Below are 6,000 nucleotides of genomic sequence, written 5' to 3'. Positions count from 1 at the left end.
ACAGACTTGTTAAAACGTATGTTCATGGGCTCCACCTCCAGAGTTTCTGTCTGGAAACTCTGGAAAGCATGAGAATTTGAATATTTACAAGTTTCCTGGTGGTATTCATAGTGATACCGCTGAGACTATATTTTGACCACTTCTCTAGAGTATGTAAAGTGAAGGACAGAAGATGTCGGATATACAAAAGTAAAATTTATTCAAACCAGATTATCAATATTAATTCATTGAATTTAATAAAATGAATATTAAAATAATATGTACATAACTTCCAAATACTACTTCAAACATTGCTTCTATGTTGAAAATGGAGCAATATATAGTTCAGAGATCTGGAGGAGGCCATGTAGCCAAATGATCTAACTTCGTGCCATTGATTATGGGGCATATTAATATTATGTGTCTTCTAGTGTGATGAAATCACCAGGTACATAATATTATCACCAAATATCTAAATTGAATCTTATGAGGCAGAAAGCTGACCTAGACATATGTATGCATTTGTAAAAATGGGAGGGCACTTCCTTAGAAAAAGGACAACAAAGACACATAACAATAAATTCAACGTGTAAACCTTGATTAATCCTGAAGAGATGACGGTCAATTGTAAAGGCTATTATTGGTACAATGAAGCAAATTTGAATAATGACTATTTAACTTAGTATTATTGTACCAGTAATAAATCTTGGAGATGTGATAATGGTATAATGGTTATGTAAGAGAATACTCTCGTTCTAAGCAATACATGTAGAGGTATTTAGGACAGAAATGCCATGGTACCTTCAATTTACTTTCAGCACAAAAATAAAGAAAATAGATATATGAACAGGTAAAACAGACTACTGGAAACCCTGGTGGCGTAGTGGTTAAGGGTTACAGCTGCTAAACAAAAGGTGGGCATTTTGAACCCACCAGACACTCCTTGGAAACCGTATGGGGCAGTTCTACCCTGTCCTACAGGGTCTCTATGAGTTGGAATCGACTCAACGGCAGTGGTTTTTTTTTTGGGGGGGGGGCGGTTAAAGCAGACCACTAATTATGGGTGAATCTGTGTTAAGAATATGCAGATGTTTATTATACCATTCTTTCAATTTTCTGTATGTTTGAAATCATTGAAAATAAGAAAGTTGGAGAAAAATACAAGATAAAACATGATGAGTACCATCAAATAACCCTAGTAAAATTCTAAAACTCTTCAGAGGAGTAAGAGATAATTCTTAGTGTGAGAGATGGAGGATGTCTCAGCTAGACTGAAATGCTTAAACTGATACTTGAAGACAGAATTTTTGACCAGAAGACATGGAAGAGGAGGACATGTCAGGCAGGATAATGATATGAGCCAAAACATAAAAAGATACGTCTCAGTGGTATTGTTATTGATAATAGCAGTGATAGCTAGACCTCATGACTAACATGTCCAAGATCCTAAAGGATTCAAAGAAAATCGAGATAAATTGACCAATAGCCTGAAATAATTAGCAACAGCTACAATAAATTTTATTAGATGTGGATAGTATAGTTTTTATTCACAGAGGAATAAATTAAATATCATCTTGTGGACTATGACACACCCTCAAATAAGTATATATATTAGCCATAAGTGGTATTAAATAGGTATATTAGTGTTATCCCAAGCCTAATATACCCGTGCCAAATATATGATCTTATGCTTCGTTTACAGAAATATCCTAACCAGGTTAGGTTATATATGCCTTTACAACATAACTTAATATAAATTAATATTGGATAAATTTGCTTGAGAGATAGAGTAGTGAAATTTACACAAAGTCCAAAATGTCAAGTATTTTGCAACCATCAATGAAATAGAATTATTCGCTCTATTTTTTAAAGCAATTTGTGGTGGTTAATGTTATGTGTTAACATGGCTAGCCCATGATTCTCAGTGGTTTGCCAGATGCTACGTAATCACTTTCCATTTTGTGATCTAATGTGAGCAGTCCAGCAGTTGAAAGGAGAGTTTCCTTGAAGGCATGGCCTGCCTCAAGTATATAAACAAATGTTCCAGAAAAGCTTGCATTTTTTCTTGACCCTGCAATTTTCTTGTCACCTGACCTCTGGCTCTTGGATGTAAGCCTGCAGAAGTCTCCGGCCAGTCACTTGACCTACAGGTTTTGGATTTGCCAATCCCTTCGACTCCCTGTGCCAGCAGAGCCTCTAGCCTGCCGCTTGACCTGCGGATTTTGGGTGCGTCAACCCCTGCAACCACGTGAGCCAGCAGAGGTCTTGTGAGCCATGGATTCTGGACTTGCCGGCAGAATAATTGATGTATTTGAATTGTGGTGTTGGTGAAGAATATTGAATATACCATGGACTGCCAAAAGCATGAACAAATCTGACTTGGAAGAAGTACAACCAGAAACAAAGATAGCGAAACTACGTCTTACATACTTTGGACATGTTATCAGGAGGGATCAGTCCCTGGAGAAGGACACCATGCTTGGTAGAGGCTTAGCAAAAAAGAAGACGCTCAAGGAGATGGACTGACACAGCGGCTGCAACAATGGGCTCGAACATAACAACGATTGTGAGGATGGTGCAGGACTGGTCAGTGTTTTCGTTCAGTTGTACACAGGGTCGCTATAAGTTGGAACTGACTCGACAGCACCTAACAACAATAACATGCCTGCTTTGTCATTAAAACAACAGAGTTGAGTAGTTTTAATGCAGACAAAATATGGGGCTCTCATGATTCATAGTACTGCTTATCATATGAAAAATTACAGTGAAACAGTTATAAATCAATAGTTTTAAATGTATGAATAGCACTATGCCACAATATACTTTCAGAATCTTACCATCCTTTAGTCAATTATTACTACTGTTGTGTTTTTAGAACTATATACCAATAACATCAAAATAGGAAAATACAAAAAAGTGAACTTTTAAATGTCACTTTTAAGGCACGTTGGGTGTGCATTATTTTGTTATCACAATGCATTGCACTTGTAATAACACTATAACTGTGCTAAAAGCTAACTTTACCAAATTAAGTGCTTATCACAATATTTTCAACCATTAGAAAAGCAGAGGTTAAAAAAAGTAGAAAATTTAAATGGATTTTTTCATTACTGTAATATTTCTTCCATTAAAAAAAAGAAGGAAGGAAGGAAGGGAAAAGAAAAGAAAAAAAAAAAAAAAACGAAGTTGCAAAGTAAGTTTCCAAGTGGCTCTTACAAAGCAGCTTGACTCCAATGGAACGCTGCTAATCCTATTAAAGTTTACCCACTGGCCATGCCCACTGCCGTCAAATCCATTCTGACTATTAGCGATTCTATAGGACAGAGTAGAACTACCCCATAGGATTTCCAAGGCTACAAATCTTTATAAAAGCAGGCTGTCCCATCTTTCTGTGGTAGGGTGGCTGGTGGGCTCAAACCACTGACCTATTGGTAAGCAATGGAGTGCTTCAGCCACTGTGCCAACAGGGCTCTTTCATTAAAGATTACTAGCACCAAAACATTAAAAGTGTGCATTATCTTTGAAGTTGTAGGGTGGGATCATGGCTGATTATTTTCAATTTTCTGATTTGACTAAAGATATCTATTTGCAGAATCGGAAAAAAAAATGCTAAAATATTACTAAAGATTTTTCCCTTAAAAAAGAATTTCCCCTTCACGTACTAGGTGTCTAAGCTTAAAGTGTAAACCATTATATCATTTATCATAGAAAAGTCTCTCTAATTCCTCTTATGTACATTACACCTATAATATTTAAAAAGTAATGTTTTATATTTAGCTATAGTTCGTTTATGAGAAATTAACAAATATGTATTGTGTAAATTTTTAAAAAAACTGGCTGTGTTAACAGAATTTTTATGTTCTAAATTAGTTCCAGTTGTGCAGAGACATTAGCATATTTGCTATTTAAGTTCAAACATATTTTGAATTCATGAAATTAATTTCTCATTTCTTCAGTGTAATTTTATTAACATCAGTGATCCAATACTTAGCAGAATGCTTAAATCAAAACAATGCTTAATACGTTTCTTCAATTCATCCTTTCTCTCAAAAATATTTGATAGACTACAATGTTTTGTGCTAAGTAATACAGATAAAGCAGTGATCAAAGACATAAGGTTTATATATTATGTTTAATATGCATTATATTACATATTACATATTACAATATATTATATTGTATATCACATCATATATAATATACCATATGAGATATTATATTAACTATATCCTAGTGTGAGAAAACAGATACACAATCAAGCAAATTAACAATAAGATGTATCTGCATCCTGTGATAAGTGCTCTGAGTGGTGATATGACAGAGAATTGTTGATGATAGATCAATGATTGATGACAAAGCAATGATAGATTACATATATATGTGTGTATATATAATGTATATATGTGCATATATACACATATATATGTATATATACACATATATTTATATATATATACACACACATATCTACACATATATAACTATGTTATATCAATTGACTAAGTTGTCCTGGAGGACTGTGGTTCTAAGCCTTTTAAACCAGTTAGTCAACCCCACAAGATGTCTGGATATGTTTTAGGAAGCCTCCATAACTGTGCCCCCTATGTGGTTTGTAAATCTGTGGATATATATGCAGCATACCCAAATGTGTATATACATATTCTTAAGAAATTAACTCACGCAACTGTGGGAGCTGACAAGCCTGAGGTTTGTAGGGCAGGCTAGCAGCTGGAAATTCAGGCAGGAATTGATATAGTCTTGAGCCTGAATCTATAAAAAAAAAAGGACAGGATAAAGGCTGGCTTCAGGCTCAGCTGAAAATTCAGGCAGGGTTTTTTGCTATGGACTTGAGGAAGAATTTCTTCTCTGGAAAATCTCAGTTTTTGCTCTTCGGGCTTTCAACTGACTGGATGAAATCCACTCAGATTTTCGACGTTAACTTCTTTAAAGTCAGCTGATTATAAATATTAAGTACACTACAAAATGCCTTCACATCAATGCCTACATTACTGTTCAATTAAATATCTGGGTACTATGGCAGAGTTAAATTGACATGCAGACTAACCATCACAGGTAGGTTTTTATAACATCCTTGTATATAATTTTGGGAATTTCTGGTATCAGCATTCCTCCTCTGCAACTCAACCCTACTCACTAACTATCCATTGCTCAAGAGTTCAATGGATACTGCTTGGCATTTAATACCCTCCCTAAACCGAATCCTCTAAAATTCCTCTTACTATGGTCATTTGTGTTCCAATAAAACCAAATCCTGTGTACTTACCCTCCACCCTCACCCCCCCACACACTGGCTCACTCCTGCTCCTGCTAAGAATCATCATGGCTTTACTGTAGTTGTGTTCACTCCCTTTTATCGAACACTGTAGAACAATAAAATGTCACAGCAATAAAAAACTAGAGGCCTTGATCTCAAGAATTGACAGGTTGGAATATGGCTTAGGTTATGTTGGATTTTTATTTCACGTTTTTTATGTATAACACCTATGTCTCTAACTAGATAAATAGCACAAGGTCAAATGCATATTATAAATTCTTGAAGTCTTGGTACTTTCACTGTAAATTACTTTTGAGAAATGTTTATTGCTCAAATATTTGAATGTGCTCTTTTTCTAAACTGTAATATTTGGTAACTTGCTACAAAATTGAGAACTTGTCCCTTCCTGACCACACAGGCCCATCTGAAGAACCCCAAGATGAGCATACCCCTGGGAATAGAAATTCCTTTATAATTTTGATTTGCTTTTGAATTTTTTTGCAACTCTTTAAATCCAGGACAGTCTCAGCATCTTCCTTATAAGAAAGGGCTGATACTTCAGGTGAGATCCAGAAAGACCTTTCTTTACCTGTCCTTTCCTAATGATTTCACAACAAAAAGGCTTTCAAGCCTAACCCATTGCCACTGAGTTGATTCTGACTCATAGTGACCCTATAGAACTGCCCGTAGGATTTCCAAGGCTGTAATCTTTACCGAAGCCAACTTTCACATCTTTCTCCTGAAGA

Source organism: Loxodonta africana, chromosome 20, assembly GCF_030014295.1.
Source record: "Loxodonta africana isolate mLoxAfr1 chromosome 20, mLoxAfr1.hap2, whole genome shotgun sequence".
Lineage (NCBI taxonomy): Eukaryota > Metazoa > Chordata > Mammalia > Proboscidea > Elephantidae > Loxodonta > Loxodonta africana.
This window is presented reverse-complemented; position numbering follows the sequence as displayed.